This window comes from Ranitomeya imitator, chromosome 5, assembly GCF_032444005.1.
Source record: "Ranitomeya imitator isolate aRanImi1 chromosome 5, aRanImi1.pri, whole genome shotgun sequence".
NCBI lineage: Eukaryota > Metazoa > Chordata > Amphibia > Anura > Dendrobatidae > Ranitomeya > Ranitomeya imitator.
Genome location: NC_091286.1, coordinates 518,329,752 through 518,350,801, shown reverse-complemented (window position 1 = coordinate 518,350,801; position 21,050 = coordinate 518,329,752). Strand labels below are relative to the sequence as shown.

The following is a 21,050-nucleotide window of genomic DNA, read 5'->3' as shown; positions in this document are numbered from 1 at the left end:
GGGCACATGTCAGCTGTTCAAAACAGCCGACATGTCCCGGGGCTTCTGACCTCGGACGTACTATCCCGTCCGAGGTCAGAAAGGGGTTAATAAATATTGGCACATAATCCAAAAAGTGTATTCAACAATCTTTAGTGAATCCTTTATAATCATAAAATGGGCAAATCTGGATGGAGCAGACCATTGCCTTACTAATCATATCACTAAGATAATATCTCCAGAATTCTGGCACATTTCCCTGTTAAGGGTGTTTGCAGTTTTGCAGTGTAATAATATACAGAAGGGACCAACTTTCACACACCCAAAATGCTGGCATGAGATACAGATCAAAGGACACGCAACTCTGATTTTGTTGTACATCTGATTAAGTGTCCATGTGTCTAGATATATGCCCAAGGAACAGGCTTCAAAATAAAGCGAAAAATCCCTGATCCTACGTCCGCCATGCACAATAAGAATATTGAGTTACCCAGCACACTGTCATATATGCCTTTTAAGGGAGTCAATCCAACCAAGATATTCCTTGGCACTATAATATGCACCACATCTAAATAAACTCACTTCAAGAATTGGTGCATCGCTTAATTTTTTCGGAATACATGCACACTGTATATACATACAGTTCTGTGTAAAAGTGTTTGCCCCCTTCCTGATTTCCTATTCTTTTGCATGTTTGTCACACTTAAATGTTCCAGATCACCAAACTAATTTAAATATTAAACAGGGCCCTGTGTGAAAAAGTGATTGCTCCTTAACCTAATAACTAGTTGGGCCACCGTTAGCAGCAAGAACTGCAATCAAGCGTTTTCAATAACTGGCAATGAGTCGCTTACAATACTCTGCTAGAATTTTGACACACTCATCTTTGCAGAATTGTTGTCATTCAGCCTCACTGGAGGGTTTCCGAGCATAAACTGCCATTTTAAGATCATGCCACAGCATTTCAATCGGATTAAGGTCATGACATTGACAAAGCCACTCCAAAGTCTTAGTTTTTTTTTTCTTAAGCAATTCAGAGTTGGATTTGCTAGTGTGTTTTGGGTCATTGTCCTGCTGCATAACCCAAGTGAGCTTCAACATGAGGTCACAAACAGATGGCTGGACATTCGCCTACAGGATTTTTCGGTAGACAGCAGAATTCATGGTTCCTTGTACCACAGCAAGTTTTCCAGGTCCTGAAGCAGCAAAACAGCCCCAGGCCATCACACTACTACCACCATATTTTACTGTTGGTATGATGTTCCTTTTCTGAAATGCTGTGCAACTTCTACGCCAGATGCAATGGGACATACAGTGCCTTGCGAAAGTGTTCGGCTCCCTAGAACTTTTCAACCTTTTCTCACATATTATGCTTCAAACATAAAGATACCAAATGTTAATTTTTGGTGAAGAATCAACAACAATTGGAACACAATTTTGAAGTTGAACAAAATGTATTGGTTATTTTAAATTTTTTGGGAAATTCAAAAACTTAAAAGTGGGGCGTGAAATACTATTTGGCCCCTTTACTTTCAGTGCAGCAAACTCACTCCTGAAGTTCATTGTGGATCTATGAATGATTCAATGTTGTCCTAAATGCCTAATGATGATAAATATAATCCACCTGTGTAATCAAGTCTCCATAGAAATGCACCTGCTCTGTGATAGTCTCAGGGTTCTGTTTGAAGCACAGAGAGCATCATGAAGACCAGGGAACACAACAGGCAGGTCCGTGATACTGTTATGGTGAAGTTTAAAGCTAGATTTGGATATAAAATTATTTCCAAAACTTTAAACATCCCAAGGAGCACTGTGCAAGCGATCATATTGAAATGGAAGGAGTATCATACCACTGCAAATCTACCAAGTCCCGGCTGTCCCTCTAAACTTTCATCTCAAACAAGGAGAAGACTGATCAGAGATGCAGCCAAGAGGCCCATGATCACGCTGGATGAACTGCAGAGATCTACAGCTGAGGTGGGACAGTCCATAGGACAACAATCAGTCGTACACTGCACAAATCTGGCCTTTATGGAAGAGTGGCAAGAAGAAAGCCATTTCTCAAAAATAGCCATAAAAATTGTAGTTTAAAGTTTGCAACAAGCCACCGGGGAGACACACCAAACATGTGGAAGAAGGTGCTCTGGTCAGATGAAACCAAAATCAAACTTTTTGACAACAATGCCAAACGATATGTTTGGCGTAAAGGCAACACAGCTCATCACCCTGAACACACCATCCCCACTGTCAAACATGGTGGTGGCAGCATCATGGTTTGGGCCTGCTTTTTTTCAGCAGGGACAGGGAAGATGGTTAACCCCTTCACGCCGCGGCCCCTTTTCGTTTTTGCTTTTTTGTTTTTCGCTCCCCTCCTTCCCAAAGCCATAACTTTTTTATTTTTCCGTCAATATGGTCATGTGAGGGCTTATTTTTTGTGGGATGAGTTGTACTTTTGAACGACACCATTGGTTTTACCATGTCTTGTACTAGAAAACAGGAAACAAATTCCAAATATGGTGAAATTGCAAAAAAAGTGCAATTCCACACTTTTTTTTGTTTTGCTTTTTTGCTAGGTTCACTAAATGCTAAAACTGACTTAATATTATGATTTTCCAGGTAATTATGAGTTCATAGACTCCTAACATGTCTTGGTTATTTTTTATCTAAGTGGTGAAAAAAAATTCAAAACTTTGCTAAAAAAAAGCACCATTTTCCGATACCTGTATAGTCTCCATTTTTCGGGATCTGGGGTTGGGTGACGGCTTTTTTCTTGCATGCCGAGCTGACGTTTTTAATGATACCACGTTTGTGCAGATTTGTTCTTTTGATCGCCCGTTATTGCATTTTAATGTTATGTCACGACAACCAAAAAACTTAATTCTGGCGTTTCAAATTGTTTTCTCGCTACGCTGTTTAGCGATCAGGTTAGAGCTTTTTTTTATTGATAGATCAGGCGATTCTGAACGTGGCGATACCAAATACGTGTAGGTTTGATTTTGTTTTATTGTTTTATTTTGGATGGGGCGAAAGGGGGGTGATTTAAACTTTTATGTAGTTTTTATTTTTTTCATATTTTTAAAAACATTTTTTTTTACTTTTGCCATGCTTCAATAGCCTCCATGGGAGGCTAGAAGCTGGCACCACTCGATCGACTCAGCTGCATAGCAGTGATCATCAGATCGCTGCTATGTAACTGAATTGCAGGCTTGCTATGAGTGCTGACCACAGGGTGGTCAGGCCAGCAACTCAAGGACCTCTATGCTTACCATCCTGATGCATCGCCAACCCCAGATCATGTGACGGGGGTCGGCGATGCGCTCATTTCCGGGCGTGCACCCGGTAGTTAAATGCCGCTGTCAGCGTTTAACAGCGGCATTTAACAGGTTAATAGTGGCGGGTGAATCACGATTTCACCCGCCGCTATTGTGCGCACATGTTATCTGTAAAAAACAGCTGATATGTCGCGACTTTGATGTAGGCTTACTGCCGGAGCCCACATCAAAGGGGGAGACACGACATGCGCCGTACTAGTACGGGGCATGTCGTGAAGGGGTTAAAATTGATGGGAAGATGGATGGAGCCAAATACAGGACCATTCTTGAAGAAAACCTGTTGGAGTCTGCAAAAGACCTGAGACTGGAACGGAGATTTGTCTTCCAAAAAGACAATGATCCCAAACATGAAGCAAAATCTACAATGGAATGGTTCACAAATAAATGTATCCAGGTGTTAGAATGGCCAAGTCAAAGTCCAGACCTCAATCCAATCGAGAATCAGTGGAAAGAGCTGAAAACTGTTGTTCACAAACGATCTCCATCAAACCTCACTGAGCTCGAGCTGTTTGCCAAGGAAGAATGGGCAAGAATTTCAGTCTCTCGATGTACAAAACTGATAGAGACATACCCCAAGCGACTTGCAGCTGTAATCGCAGCAACAGGTGGCGCAACAAAGTATTAAGTTAAAGGGGCCAAATAATACTGCACGCCCCTCTTTTCAGTTTTGGAATTTTCACAAAAATTTAAAATAACCAATACATTTCGTTCACAATTGTGTTACACTTGTTTTTGATTTTTCACCAAAAATTAACATTTGGTATCTTTATGTTTGAAGCGTGATATTTGGGAAAAGGTTGAAAAGTTCCAGAGAGCCAAACACTTTCGCAAAGGCACTGTACACCTTCCAAAAAGTTCAACTGTTGTCTCAACAGTCCAGAGTATTCTCCCAAAAGTCTTGAGGATCATCAAGATGTTTTCTGGCAAAACTGAGATAAACCTTTATATATTTATTGCTCAGCAATGGCTTTCGTCTTGGAACTCTGCCATGCAGGCCATTTTTGCCCAGTATCTTTCTTAAAGGGAACCTGTCACATGAATATGGCGGGACCGGTTTTCGGTCGTATGGGCGGAGTTTTTGGGTGTTTGATTCACCCTTTCCTTACCCGCTGGCTGCATGCTGGCCGTAATATTGGATTGAAGTTCATTCTATGTCCTCCGTAGTACACGCCTCCGTAGTACCCGATACCATTGCATTGGTATCTGGTATCGGTATCGGCGATATCCGATATTTTTCGAATATCGGCCGATACAATCCGATACCGATACTTATGGATATCAGAAGGTATCGCTCAACACTAGTCACCGGGTTTCCACTCACTGTGAATATGGAACACCAGGAATCTTTAGATTTGTTTGTACTTGATAAATTGCCTTTTCCAGTTGTCCTGGGTTACCCTGGTTAAAAATGCACAATCCTGTACTGGACTGGTCGTCAAGTACGATAAGATCCTGGGGTCAGGAGTGTTATGGGAAATGTTGTGATGTACACATTGCTGCTGTTGTGAAAAATGAGCTACCGGAAGCCATTCAGGAATTCTGGAAAGTATTTTCAGAAGTGGAGTCACAAGCTCTACCACCTCATAGAGATTATGATTGCGCCAGGGCCGGACTGGCCATTGGGCTATTCTGGCAAATGCCACAAGGGCCTGTCTGGTTATGGGCTGCCTTGTCTGCTACTTTGTTAGCAGAATCAGTCAGTGTTCTCAAGACTCCCATACTGTTAACAGTTGTGATGTAGCACAAAGTCGCTGACTCTGTCACTTACCCCAGCAGGCCACAATTATCATTAGAAATATTGGTCTTGTAGTAATCTCGCTTTCCTCCATCCACGATAAAGTTAGTAATATATCCCCATCTGTTGCTTGGAAATGGAGACAACATGGGCCTGTGTGATTGCAAATGCCAGGACTGAATTTTAGTCCCAGTCTGTACCTGGATTGCGCTATTGAGTTCGTTCCAGGTGCTACTCTCGCTAAGAGTTGTTTATTTAATCTGACGATTCCCGAGAGGGAGGCCTTAAAGGAATACCTGCAGACTAGTCTTGCTGCAGGTCATATAAGACCCTCTAAGTCCCCTGTGGCTGTGGGGTTCTTTTTTGTAAAAAAAAGATGGGGGTCTTAGGCCGTGTCTGGATTTCAGGGAGATTAATAAGATCACTGTGCACAATCCTTACCCCTTGCCGCTAATTCCGGATTTGTTTAACCAATTAGTTGAAGCCAAGTGGTTCTCTAAGATCGATCTCCGTGGTGCATATAATTTGCTGTGGGTTAAAGAAGGCGATGAATGGAAGACAGCCTTTAACACCCAGGAAGGTCATTTTGAGTGTCTAGTTAAGCCTTTCGGCCTTACAAATGCTCCGGCATTCTTTCAAAATTTCACTAACGACATCCTGAGGCCGTTGATCGATAGGAGTGTGATTGTTTATTTGGATGATATTTTGGTCTATTCGCCCGATCTGGAGTCGCATTGGCAGAGAGTCCGTGAGGATCTGCTGATTCTGAGAGAAAGCACACTCTTTGCTAAACTGGAGAAATGCGAGTTTGCGGTACAGAAAATTAGTCTTTTAGGGTACTTTGTTTCCAGTGATGGTTTTAAGATCGACCCGGTGAAGGTTTAGGAGATATTGGAGTGGCCTAGACCTGAATGCTTGAAGTCGATTCAGATTTTTGGGGTTTGCTAATTATTATAGAAAATTTATGAAGAATTTTTCTGTTATCGCAAAACCCCTTACTGATCTTACTAAGAAGGGTTCCAATACTGTCCAATGGTCCCCTGAGGCTGATAAGGTTTTTGAGCATCTCAAGGAGAGGTTTAGCTCTGCTCCTGTTTTGATCCAGACAGATAAGACTAAGCCCTTTCTGGTAGAGGTGAACGCCTCATCAGTAGGAGTGGGGGCTGTTCTGTCCCAGGAGGGAGAGAATGGGGTGCATCCCTGTGCTTTCTTTTCTAAGAAATTTTCAGATCCGGGGCTCAACTACGATGTTGGAAACCGAGAATTGCTGGCTAATAAGCTTGCGTTTGAGCATTGGCAACATTTTTTGGAGGGCGCTAGACATCCTATACAAGTCTTTACTGATCATAAGAACCTGATGTATCTGGATGCTGCTAAACGTTTGAATGCCCGTCAAGCTAGGTGGGCATTGTTTTTTGTCCGGTTCCATTTCTCTGTGAAATATATCCCTGGGACAAAAAATATTTAAGCTGATGCTTTGTCTCGAAGTTTCTCCACAGTGGTTAATACTGAAAAGGAAGAATCTATTCTGCAGAGAGGGGTGGAGGTTCTGAGTTGGAAAATAGCATTCTTAAAGCCCAGGATGTGGCACCAACTAACACTCCATATGGGAAATTATTTGTGCCTAGAACCCTGAGGAGAGCTTTGTTTACAGAATGTCATGAGTCTTGTTTGGTGGGTCATCCAGGGATTGTCTAAACAAGAAAGTCGATCGGTCAAAGTTTCTGGTGGCCGGGGTGGCTAAGAGAAATTGTCAAGTGAGTGCGTCAGTGTACCGTGTGCACTAGGTCTAAGGCTTCTCATGCACCAGCGGCAGGGTTGATTTGCCCATTAGAGGTTCCTAGTTCCCCATGGACACAGATTGCAATGGATTTTATCACCGACCTGCCGGTCTCTGAGGATTTTTCTGTTATCTGGGTAGTTGTGGACCGGTTTAGTAAGATGTGTCATCTGGTCCCGTTCAATAAATTACCCTGCGCTAAGACACTTGCCATTGCATTTGTGAAAGAGATTGTCAGACTCCATGGTGTTCCCACAGACATTGTCTCCGATAGGGGGCCACAGTTTGTGGCTCGCTTTTGGCATGCCTTTTGTGACAGACATAAGGTTCATTTGTCATTTTCATCAGGCTATCATCCGCAGTCCAATGGACAGAGCAAGAGGAAGAACCAGGACGTTGAGCAATTTTTTAGATGTTTTGTAGCGGACAATCAGCAGATGTGGTTGGAATATCTACCATTAGCTGAGTTTGCTCTCAATAATCATATGTCTTCTTCGGCTGGGTGCTCTCCTTTCTTTTGTTGTACTGGGAAGAATCCATCTTTCGGTCCTTTTTCTAGGATTGGGGCCGTGGTGCCTGAGGAGGAAAGTTTTTCTGGAAGTTGGTAAAGGGTTTGGACCAGTATGCACCATAATCTTAATCAAGCTAATAGGAGATCTAAGAAATATTTTGACAAGAGAAGAAGGGAGGCGAGGTGTGTTGTAGGGGACACGGTTTGGTCTGCGTTTGAAGATCCCTTTTAAAAAGTTGGGGCCAAAGTTTGTAGGACCTTTCAAAGTGGTTCACATTGTCAACTCAGCAGCGGTGAGATTAGACATTGCTTCGTCCTGGAAAATTAATTCAGTTTTTCATGTATCTTTGCTGAAGAAGGTTGACACGCCAGATAAGGTGGCTATGCCGTCTGCTTCTCCAATTGATGAGGACTGCGAGTTTGAGATTTCACGCATTCTCGATTCCAGGTGGCATAGAGAAGGGTTACAGTGTCTTGTGTCCTGGAAGGGTTTCGGTCCCGAGGACAATTCCTGGGTGAAAGCTGTGGACGTCTCAGCCTCAAGGTTAATTAAGGCTTTTCACAGATTTCCAAATAAGACCCGGCCTAGAGGATCCGGGGGATCCTCGTTAAACGAGAGGTACTGTTAGAATCTGTTTAGTTTGTGACTATCCGACGTTTTCTTGTGGAGTTCTGGCTGCTGGTCTTTTTCCTCTGGTGCTGGGCTTGTCTTGGGTCAGGTGTTTGTATCACTCTTTATTAAAAAGCAACTGCCTCCCAGTCCTTGCTGGACAGCAGTGTTAATCTGCTTGAGCTCTAGTTTGATGCTTTGCTTTCTGTTCTGTGCGTGTTATTTGTGCAGTGCTGGTACCTCTGGTTCTGCTAGCCTTAGTTTCTGTTTTCTATTGGTTTCTGCAGCCTTCTATGAGGAGGTGACCCGATTTTGTACTCAGTCCTTAGTTATTTTAGGGAACCCCTTCCCCTTATCTATAGGTCTTCATTTGAGATTAACCTAGGATCGTCGGTGGGTATATTCGCAAGGAATGGGTCGCCCACTCCATCATAGGGTTTCAGCCTAGTCATAGTGCAGGGTCAGTTTTCCCCCTTCTACCTTAGTCCTGTGTTGCAGATCCGTAACAGTGTCTTTGAGAACCTCCCTTCATCAGTCATCACTTCACTCTTGGAGTAATTTTGGTCTGCTGGCCACTCTTGGGAAGGATCACCACTCTTCCATGTTTTCACCATTTGTGGATAATAGCTCTAACTGTCATTTGCTGGATTCCCATAGCTTTATCAACTGCTTTATAACCTCTCCCAGACCAATAGATCTCAATTACTTTGTTTATCATTTGTTCCATAATTTCATTGGATCGTGGCATGTTGTCTAGATTTTCAGGATACTGTTGGTCTACTTCACTTCAGGCAAGTCCCATTTAAGTGATTTCTTGATTGAGAACAGGTGTGGCATTAATTTTAATGCCATGTGTGGCTAGAGAATTTTAACTCAGCTTCCAAAAGATGTGATAAACCACAGTTAAATTATGTTTTAAGGGGGAAATCACTTTTTTACACAGGGCACTGTAGGTTTGGATTTATTTTTCCTTAAAGAATACATACCTTTATTTAAAAACTGAATTTTGTGTTTACTTGTGTTATCTTTGTCTAATATTTTAAGTTGTTTGGTGATTTGAAACATTTATGTGTGACCAAATGCAAAATAATACGACATCAGAAGGGGGGCAAACACTTTATCACACAACTTTATACATTGCCGAACAAAAGGATAACAATTTTTTTAACTTTTTACTTTCAGGCTCCATATCTCACCATCCACTACTGCTTCAAATGTTCAAATGCGAGACTACAATCATTTTATAGACAATCATCTTGGCTATCTCATACATAAATTAGACTTGCAACTATTTTGCATATGATTAGTTATGCAGATTCTTGTCATGTCACTGCATTGTTACTGTTTTGTCTGTTAAAATGCCACATTTACAGTGGGGCAAAAAAGTATTTAGTCAGTCAGCAATAGTGCAAGTTCCACCACTTAAAAAGATGAGAGGCATCTGTAATTTACATCATAGGTAGACCTCAACTATGGGAGACAAACTGAGAAAAAAAAATCCAGAAAATCACATTGTCTGTTTTTTTAACATTTTTTTTGCATATTATGGTGGAAAATAAGTATTTGGTCAGAAACAAACAATCAAGATTTCTGGCTCTCACAGACCTGTAACTTCTTCTTTAAGAGTCTCCTCTTTCCTCCACTCATTACCTGTAGTAATGGCACCTGTTTAAACTTGTTATCAGTATAAAAAGACACCTGTGCACACCCTCAAACAGTCTGACTCCAAACTCCACTATGGTGAAGACCAAAGAGCTGTCAAAGGACACCAGAAACAAAATTGTAGCCCTGCACCAGGCTGGGAAGACTGAATCTGCAATAGCCAACAAGCTTGGAGTGAAGAAATCAACAGTGGGAGCAATAATTAGAAAATGGAAGACATACAAGACCACTGATAATCTCCCTCGATCTGGGGCTCCACGCAAAATCCCACCCCTTGGGGTCAGAATGATCACAAGAACAGTGAGCAAAAATCCCAGAACCACGCGGGGGGATCTAGTGAATGAACTGCAGAGAGCTGGGACCAATGTAACAAGGCCTACCATAAGTAACACACTACTCCACCATGGACTCAGATCCTGCAGTGCCAGACGTGTCCCACTGCTTAAGCCAGTACATGTCCGGGCCCGTCTGAAGTTTGCTAGAGAGCATTTGGATGATCCAGAGGAGTTTTGGGAGAATGTCCTATGGTCTGATGAAACCAAACTGGAACTGTTTGGTAGAAACACAACTTGTCGTGTTTGGAGGAAAAAGAATACTGAGTTGCATCCATCAAACACCATACCTACTGTAAAGCATGGTGGTGGAAACATCATGCTTTGGGGCTGTTTCTCTGCAAAGGGGCCAGGACGACTGATCCGGGTACATGAAAGAATGAATGGGGCCATGTATCGTGAGATTTTGAGTGCAAACCTCCTTCCATCAGCAAGGGCATTGAAGATGAAACGTGGCTGGGTCTTTCAACATGACAATGATCCAAAGCACACCGCCAGGGCAACGAAGGAGTGGCTTCGTAAGAAGCATTTCAAGGTCCTGGAGTGGCCTAGCCAGTCTCCAGATCTCAACCCTATAGAAAACCTTTGGAGGGAGTTGAAAGTCCGTGTTGCCAAGCGAAAAGCCAAAAACATCACTGCTCTAGAGGAGATCTGCATGGAGGAATGGGCCAACATACCAACAACCGTGTGTGGCAACCTTGTGAAGACTTACAGAAAACGTTTGACCTCTGTCATTGCCAACAAAGGATATATTACAAAGTATTGAGATGAAATTTTGCTTCTGACCATATACTTATTTTCCACCATAATATGCAAATAAAATGATTAAAAAAAACAGACAATGTGATTTTCTGGATTATTTTTCTCAGTTTGTCTCCCATAGTTGAGGTCTACCTATGATGTAAATTACAGACGCCTCTCATCTTTTTAAGTGGTGGAACTTGCACTATTGCTGACTGACTAAATACTTTTTTGCCCCACTGTATGTCATAGAAAATATTATACCGAGAAGTATCATTTATAGAACATTTTTTACCTTTAATGTCATCGATATCTGTACAATTCAGTTGCAAAAACAAAATGAAATCTTTTTAGATGGAAAAATAAAGACCTAAAATAATGTGGCAAAGGACAACTCGACAAAAAATGTTGAGGATATCACAACGCTTAAGTCTCAACCATGCCGTTTCAGGATTGCCCACAGATGCAACTCCTATCTCAAGGTAAGAGGGATAGACAAAAGTTTGATAGACGATAGAGGAGGGGACTGGCGGAAACTACAAGCACGGAGGGAAGTAAGATGGATAATAACACTGGATACCATGGCACGAAAGGGATTGAATGAGACACTTAGCTTTTCCCCTTTTTTATAATGTAATGTGTTATGGGTTCCTATGAGGATCTGAGGTCTATTTTTTATATATATTTTTATCTTATCCTAGATGTTTTATGGATCTCAAAGGACTGGACCTGTGATTGACCACCTCTCCAATGCTGGAGATTTTTTAATTGCTTCATGTAATCATGTACTTCTCCACGACTATTCATTTATGATTATACTAGATAGAGACCCGATGCCATCGCATCAGGAGGGCAGTAATGTCACGATGGGGCAGGCTTTGCAGCATTGAGAATCTCTCCCCCATGTGCCCACACACCTATCCGTGCTCTCTTTCCCCATGTGCTGTCTTCTCCCGTCTGTGCTCTCTTCTTTGACCTGTCTACCCCATATGCTATCCCCTCTGTCTCTCTCCTTTCTGTGCTGTGTTCTCCCCTCAAAGACAATACTGACATTACAGCAGGAGATCGCAGAGGATATATTTTGTGAGGTAAAATATTTTTTCAAAACAGTCAGTGAAAGATAGCAGATAGCGGCAGTCACATTAAAGCTGCGCATGCGCTCCTCCTGTACAAAGACGGCGGCAGTCAGTGAATCATTCGGCTGATCCCGGGGGTGGCATGTTCACAACTGTGTTCCGCTGGTGGTACCGCACAAGAGGCTGCATGAGAGGGTGTGAGAGTGTGAGAATGTGAATGTGTGAGTGTGAATGTGAGTATGTGAGTGTGAATGTGAGTGTGAATGAGAGTGTGAGAGAGTGAGAGTGTAAGTGTGTGAGAGTGTGAGAGCGTGTGAGAGTGTGTGAGTGTGTGTAAGTGTGAGTGTGTGTGGTGCTTACAGCATATAGAATGTGTGTGTGTGTGTGTGCGAGTGTGTGTGAGTGTGTGTGTGATAGAATGTGGGTGTGTGTGTGAGTGTGTGTGTGGTGCTTATAGTGTATAGAGTGTGTGTGTGAGTGTGTGTAAGTGTGAGAGTGAGTGTGTTTGAGTGTGAGAGTGTGTGTGTGAGTATGTGAGTGAGTGTGAGAGTGAGTGTGTGAGAGTGAGTGTGTTTGTGTGAGTGTGTGTGTGTGGTGCTTACAGCGTATAGAGTGTGTGTGTGTGTGTGGTGCGACGGAGTTCCGTTGGAGGTACCGTGCAATACGTTGGTACCAGCAGCAGTTTTCATATTGAGGCACCCATCACTTGGCACCACGCAAGAGGCTGCGTGAGTGTGTGAGAATATAAAAATATATATACAAATTTTATTAACAATCGTATAGTAACATGATAGGTAAATCATAAAACACATAAATCTAGAGGGATCAGATACACATTGATCACGGGTATCTCAGCATAAATGTCACAAAACAGTAAAGTGCCTAGTGCGTATATATACACAGGAAGCATGCCAAGTATACAACAAAAGTTAGCTAATCAAGTAAACATTTCTTGCTATGTGGCAAACTTATGATGCATATAAAAACTTAGTTATGGTTACCCATTATGTATTAGAAAGCTGGACTCGTGCCACCGCCACCGATGCGCGTTTTGCTGCTCTTTTTCAAGGTGCGGTGGTGTAGTGTGTGTGGGCCATGTTTAAATACCCTTTTGCACCAGGTACCTGTATCAGCGGCACTTGTTTCCGGAAATACACGCCGGAATTTGCATCACTTCCGGCAGGGCGGAGTAACACTGCGTGTCACAGCGATCGTCAATGTGAAATCACTGAGGCGCAAGTGTCATCCACAAGCGCCATCGGCGATGCTCCGAATCAGTGCAACAGGAAACATGCGCACAACAGGACCAGGTCACGCATAGAAATACAATGGAAGCCATAATGCAAACCATAGTGATAGGAATAGAAGGATGTATGGACACTAATACATAAATATCGTGATTAATAGTTATTAGTGCCATTAAGCAAATATGATTAATATGCTAATGTGATTCATATGCTATATAGGCTACATTAATTAAAAGTGATAACATATATACAAATTCCATAACTACACCAATTAATATGTGTATATAAATTATATAATAAATAACAAGATAATCCATTAATAATAAAAATGACAAATACATGATATATACATTTACTCCTGTATTATAAAAAGTAAAATAAATATATAAATAATAATAGTGAAAACAATTATAATTGTGATTCCACTTCATCTTTCACAATTCCAATCCATAGCTGAGAAACTGTGTAAATAAGGCTAGGTTCACATTGCGTTAGTGCAGTCCGTTTAGCGCATACGCTAACGGACTGCGTTACCGCAATTGCCAAAAAGGGATTGCGTTATGCGATCGCGTTATGCAATCGCACTAGCGCAGATGCTTTATCTGCGCTAGCGGGAACAGACCCAAAAACACTGCAGACAGTGTTCGAGGGTCCGTCACAAAATAACGGCACATCGCTAACGCATGCCAATAATGGCATGTGTTAGCGATGCGCTACATAATTGCGGTCAATGGGTGCGCTAACGGATCCATTACATAGCGTTAGTGCCGCTATGAAATGGATTCCGTCAGCGGACACCCACTAACGCAATGTGAACCTAGCCTAAGGCTTCCAAAACAATTTCTGGCCCCAGATTACTTTGCCAGTTCACACATCAGGATGGTAACATAGATAAATAGAACAAACTAAAAAATAAGATGTAAAAATTACATATAAAATATTACAAAATCCAAACTACACAAAACACAAAAAGGTTAAAAAACAAGTCTGGGACATTATGTCATCTATTCTATAAAAATGAACTGAAGCTTAACTGCTCATTGAGACCTGTCGATGCCATCGTATTTAATACCGTAATCCACTGACATTCCCTTTGAGCCAAAATGCGCTTGGTGTCAACCAACCCTCCCCCCCCCCACAATGCCCGCACAAATTTTATCAATACCCCAGGCTTTTAAACCATCTGGATTGCATTTATGTTTGAGGCGAAAATGTTTGGGAATTGGCTTCAGTGAATTAACATCCGCTACGTCACGTGCGGCCGCAATATCCCTCACATGTTCACGTATACGAATACGCAATTCTCAATTCGTGATGTTAAACCTATATAAATCAAATTACAGGGACATACTGCATAATACACCACATTAGTGGTGCTGCAAGTCATGTAATCCCTGATTGTGTATTCATTATGGTCGTCCGATGACGTAAAGGATGTAGCACGCCTCAAATTTCTGCATGCCAGACAGTTACCACAAGGGTAAATGCCTGTTCTTGGCATACCAGCTCCAAAGGGGTCAGATTTTTTAGGCACATAAGGACTTTTCACCAACATATCCTTGAGGCTTTTACTTCTTCGTGCAGACATTAGTGGGTGTTGTGGAAGGCATCCCCGCAGAATAGGGTCTGTTTTCAAAATCGACCAATTTAGTATTGACCTCATGGTATCCCATCTATGATTGAATGTGGAGATATATCTCAACTCACCATCTTTCCTTGATGCTAGTTTATTTCCTTTATTCACCAATAGATCATCCCTATGTGCTTTTTTAGCTCTCAAGTATACCCTTTTGATATATCTTTTGCTATATCCCCTTTGAGTAAATCTCTTCCCAAGGTCCACAGCCTGCCTCTCAAACGCTGTATCAGTAGTACATATCCTGACTACATGCACGATCCTCACCTAGTCAGGAGATGGATAATATTGAGGCGGAGGCCATATGTACATTGGAAGAGTTTGAAAATGAAGCAAATCCTGACTCGGTGAGTACATCTATGCCTCCTATTCGGCCAGATGCACGACATTCCCCCCACTGTCATTATGCCCTCAGGTGGAGATTTTTACCCGCCTGGTTATGGAAGATTTTAAGGCTATTAACAACTATAAGAAAAAAGATAATTTAAATTTGACACAAAGACAAGCCTTGGAGGAAATGAAAACATGGGATGATGTAGTGATAAAACCGGCAGACAAGGGGGGTAATGTTGTGGTCTGGCATGTGGAAAAATATGAAAAGGAAGCTATGAGACAATTGAGGAATAAGGAGACATATGTGCAATTGCCCCAAAGTCCCCTTTCAAAATTTCAAGTCAATTACATAACATCTTGGAGATTGCGTATGAGAGGGGTATTATTTCCAAAAAAGCATTGGGAGGATTGCTAGTCTCTACCCCCGTAACATTTTATCTTCTCCCCAAGGTCCACAAGGATCTTGTTAATCCTCCTGTGTGCCCCATTGTCTCTGGCATGGAGGGGTTGTGCGATCCAGTCTGTAAGTTCATTGAACACTATTTGAATCCTCAGGTGGAGACGCTTCCCTCTTACGTCAGAGACACTAATGATATCTTGAGACGCCTGGATGGTCTTTATGTGGACGCGGATATGGTACTTGTTACAGCGGACGTAGAGTCTCTTCACATTAGTATCCACCATGAGAGGACGGTTTGAGGGCATCCAGATTTTTTCTTGAGAAGAGTAACTTGGATGCAGACGTAGGTGAGTTGATGTTGGAGTTGTTGGAATTCGTCCTAACTCATAATGTTTTTACTTTTAAAGATTGTTTTTTCTTAAAAAAGCAGGGGACTGCCATGGGCGCGGCATGTGCGCCATCCTATGCAAATTTTTTTCTGGGGTTTTGGGAAAGAGAGATTTTTTCGGATGGCGCACATGCTGCCCCCCAGATTTTAGGATGGTACAGGTACATCGATGATGTCCTGTTCATTTGGCAGGGCCCAATCGTAGATTTACATAGGTTTATGGTAGGACTGAATTGCAACGACTCCAACATCTATCTCACCTATGTCTATCATCAAAAAGAAATTGCATTCTTGAATGTTACACTTAGGGTCCAGTCTAATGGCCTTATACATACTGATTTATATCGTAAAGAGACTTCTGTGAATGCCCTCTTACATGTGTCCTCTTCACATCCGCATTGCACAAATAGATCTATACCTGTGGGGCACCTTCTTTGCGCCAGGAGGATATGTACTACTGATACAGCGTTTGAGAGGCAGGCTGTGGACCTTGGGGAGAGATTTACTCAAAGGGGATATAGCAAAAGATATAGCAAAAGGGGATACTTGAGAGTTAAAAAAGCACATAGGGATGATCTATTGGTGAATAAAGGAAATGAACTAGCATCAAGGAAAGATGGTGAGTTGAGATATATCTCCACATTCAATCATAGATGGGATACCATGAGGTCAATACTAAAGCGACATTGGTCGATATTGAAAACAGACCCTATTCTGCGGTAATGCCTTCCACAACACCCACTAATGAATGCACAAATAAGTAAGGATACGTTGGTAAAAAGTCATTATGTACCTAAAAAATCTGACCCCTTTGGAGCTGGTATGCCAAGAACAGGTATTTACCCTTGTGGTAACTGTCTGGCATGCAGAAATTTGAGACGTGCTACATCCTTTACGTCATCGGACGACCATAATGAATACACAATCAGGGATTACATGATTTGCAGCACCACTAATGTTGTGTATTATGCAGTATGTCCCTGTAATTTGATTTATATAGGTTTAACATCACGAGAATTGCATATTCGTATACGCAAACATGTGAGGGATATTGTGGCCGCACAGTTTAGAAGCCTGGGGTATTGATAAAATTTGTGCGGGCATTAGGAGGGGTGACCCCAAGCGCATTTTGGCTTAAAGGGAATGTCGGTGGATTACGGTATTAAATACGATGGCATCGACAGGTCTCAATGAGCAGTTAAGCTTTAGTTCATTTTTATAGAATAGATGACATAATGTCCCAGACTTGTTTTTTTAACCTTTTTGTGTTTTGTGTTGTTTGGATTTTGTCATGTTTTACATGTAATTTTTTACATTTTATTTTTTAGTTTGTTCTATTGATCTATGTTACCATCCTGATGTGTGAACTGGCAAAGTAATCTGGGGCCCAAAAATTTTTTGGAAGCCTTATTTATACAGTTTCTCAGCTATGGATTGGAGTTGTGAAAGATGAAGTGGAATCACAATTATAATTGTTTTCACTATTATTATTTATATATTTATATTATTTTTTATAATACAGGAGTAAATGTATTTATCATGTATTTATGTCACTTTTATATTATTAATGGATTATCTTGTTATTTATTATATCATTTATATTCACTTATATTAATTGGTGTAGTTATGGAATTAATATATATGTTAGCACTTTTAATTAATGTAGCCTATGTAGCATATGAATCACATTAGCATATTAATTATATTTGCTTAATTGCACTAATAACTATTAATCACGATATTTATGCATTAGTGTCCATACATCCTTCTATTCCTATCACTATGGTTTGCATTACGGCTTCCATTGTATTTTTATACGTGGCCGGGTCCTGTTGTGCGCATGTTTCCTGTTGCACTGATCCGGAGCATCGCCGATGGCGCTTGTGGATGACACTTGCACCTCAGTGATGTCACATTGACGATCGCTGTGACACGCAGTGTTACTTCGCCCTGCCAGAAGTGATGCAAGTCCAAGATGTATTTCCGGAAACATGCCCCGCTGATACAGGTACCTGGCGCATAAGGGTATTTAAACATGGCCCACACACACTACACCACCGCACCTTGAAAAAGAGCAGCGAAACGCACGTCGGTGGCGGCGGGACACGGGTCCAGCTTTGTAATACATAATGGGTAAGCATAACTAAGTTTTTATTTGCATTATGAGTTTGCTACATAGTAAGAAATGTTGACTTGATTAACTAACTTTTGTTGTATACTTGGCATGCTTCCCCTGTTAATATAGGCACTAGGCACTTTACTGTACCTGATCCCTCTATATTTATGTGTTTTATGATTTAGCTATCATGTTACTATACGATTGTTATTAAAATTTGAATATATATTTTTATATTCTTGGACATAGTACTCCTTTTTTCTCTTTGGAAATTATTGCATCAGGAGTAGTGTTGAGCATTCCGATACCGCAAGTATCGGGTATCGGCCGATACTTGCGGTATCGGAATTCCGATACCGAGATCCGATATTTTTGTGGTATCGGGTATCGGTATCGGAGGTGTAAAATAAAGAATAAAAATAAAAAATATTGTTATATTCACCTCTCCGGCGGCCCCTGGAACATCACCGCGAGTCACCGGCGTCCGGCAGGCTTCTTTGTTCAAAATGAGCGCCTTTAGGACCTGCGGAATGACGTCGCGGCTTCTGATTGGTCGCGTGCCGCCCATGTGACCGCCACGCGACCAATCAGAAGCCGCGACGTCATTCCACAGATAAATTCCTAGAATGAGCGCCTTTAGGACCTGTGGAATGACGTCGCGGCTTCTGATTGGTCGCGTGGCGGTCACATGGGCGGCACGCGACCAATCAGAAGCCGCGACGTCATTCCGCAGGTCCTAAAGGCACTCATTTTGAACAAAGAAGCCTGCCGGACGCCGGTTCCTCGCGGTGATGTTCCAGGGGCCGCCGGAGAGGTGAATATAACAATATTTTTTATTTTAATTCTTTATTTTACACCTCACTATGGATCCCAGGGCCTGAAGGAGAGTTTCCTCTCCTTCAGACCCTGGGATCCATCAGGATACCTTCCGATACTTGGTGTCCCATTGACTTGTATTGGTATCGGATATCGGTATCGGCGATATCCGATACTTTTCGGGTATCGGCCGATACTATCCGATACCGATACTTTCAAGTATCGGACGGTATCGCTCAACACTAGTCAGGAGTGTCCTCTCTAATGAGGCTGCCTAAAGATACAAACACTGTGTTATGTATCGATTTGGCATTTTTGTACTATTAGTGTTCTATTTTGGTTTGAATTTATGTGAGTGTGTGAGTGTAAGAGTGTGTGAGTGTGAATGTGAGCATGAGTGTAAATGTGAGTGTGAGTGTGTGAGTGTGAATGTGAGTGTATGTGAGTGTGTGTGTTGCGCACAGCGTATAGAGTGTGTGTGTGTGGTGCGACGGCGTTCCGCTGGTGGTACCGCGCAATACGTTGGTACCAGTAGCAGTTTCCATATTGAGTCACCCATCACTTGGGTGTCCGAATATGGCGGTAGGTGAACTTCCTCCACTTAGAATTCTGGGATATGGTGACATCTGGACAGAACAGGAAATGAAAACATTAAAAGGCAATGATATAAATAGATTTCTCTGTCTTTTATTATGTTTTGTTATTTATCATGTATTTATTTTCATTCATTTTATTTATTTTTAAGCACTATGTTGATTCATGTATAGTATTTTTCTTCTAGTATATGCAGTATATCATTTCACCATGTATTGTATATAATTGAGTCATATATGTAAATAATGTTTTATTTTCTTATATTCACATACAGCTCTGACAAAAATTGAGAGACCACCACATCAAAACCCTGTCATGTGCAGCCCAATCTCCAGACCTGAACCCCATTGAAAACCTCTGGAATGTAATCAAGAGGATGATGGATAGTAACAATCCATGAAACAAAGAAGAACTGCTTAAATTTTTGCGCCAGAAGCAGTGTGAAAGACTGGTGGATGCCAAGACACATGAAAGCTTAAAAATCATGGTTATTCCACAAAATATTGATTCCTGAACTCTTCCTAAGTTAAAACATTAGTATTGTTGTTGTTAAATGATTATGAACTTGTTTTCTTTGCATTATTTGAGGTCTGAAAGCAATGCATTTTTTTAAAAAATTTTGACCATTTTTCCTTTTCAGAAAAAAATACAAAATTTAGTTCTTGGAAATTCGGAGACATGTTGTCAGAAGTTTATAGAATAAAATAACAATTTACAGCTTACTCTAAAATATACCTATAAAGAGAAAAATCAGACAAACTGAACATTTTGCGGTGGTCTCTTAATTTTTTCCAGAGCTGTATGTACATTCACTAATAATCCTATACACTATCACATACAACCGTGATTCACATATATAATATCACTACTTAATAAGTTTTGCATGTTGCTCACGTGTGAGGATTCTATGGGACAATAACTTGCTATACATCTGCGTTGCATTATTTAACATCTCACACTTCCGGCTCCTTCTCAGGTGCCTGCGTTCCCCTGTGGAACACTTCCCGTCTCAGGGGTACACTTGCATTCCAACGCGGAACGCAGAGTATTTCCAGTTTGTCATCATATACCGGTCCACAGAGCGGTCTCACCAGCCATTAGGCCCGGTGCCCACGATATGGAACTAGCAGCGATTTGGATGCAGCGCATGTTCGCTGCGTCCAAAGCTCTGCCGCCTATTCAATGCAGGTGAATCCGCATGTGTTCACTGAACCGTGCGGATTCACCGTGTCCAGTACATTCTATTGGTGAAATTTATTTTCCTGAGACTCGCATCTCTGCAAGAGAAATTGACATGCTGCAATTTGGAAAGACACACCGCATGTCTGTCTCTGTGGGTGAGCAACGGGCCACCGCGGACTCATAGATTTCTTGAAATCCCATCCACTATGCTGTAACATCAAGTACGCAGCGTCCAATCCACAGCAACTCCGGATCATGTGCACATACCCATACTTTTAATGGGTGAAAAATGCTGAAAAACGCTGAAAGAAGTAACATGCTCTATTGTGCAAAACACAAGCAAAGCACAAAATACTGAGGATAAAGAAAAAGGTGTGTGCACAAGATTTCTGAAATCTCAAAGACTTTGCCAGGACTGTAAAATGCAGTTAAAATTTGTATTAAAAACACCTAGTGTGAGCATAGCCTAAATGATATGAAGGAAGAAGGAAAGTCTGCAACAATCTTAGGCTACGTTCACATTAGCGTTGTGCGCCGCTGCGTCGGCGACGCAACGCCCAACGCACGCAAAAACGCACCA

At 41.7% G+C, this 21,050-nt stretch overlaps 1 long non-coding RNA gene across 1 annotated transcript in view; it reads left to right on the top strand.

Moving 5' to 3' along the window:
• Positions 1-19,631, top strand: part of LOC138680852 (uncharacterized) — a 440,803-nt gene extending 421,172 nt beyond the window's left edge. Inside the window, exons 2-3 of the long non-coding RNA XR_011321811.1 lie at positions 11,037-11,164; positions 19,563-19,631. This is a non-coding gene — a long non-coding RNA (uncharacterized lncRNA). The remainder of the gene's footprint in view (positions 1-11,036; positions 11,165-19,562) is intronic.
• The last annotated feature ends 1,419 nt before the right edge of the window (positions 19,632-21,050 follow it).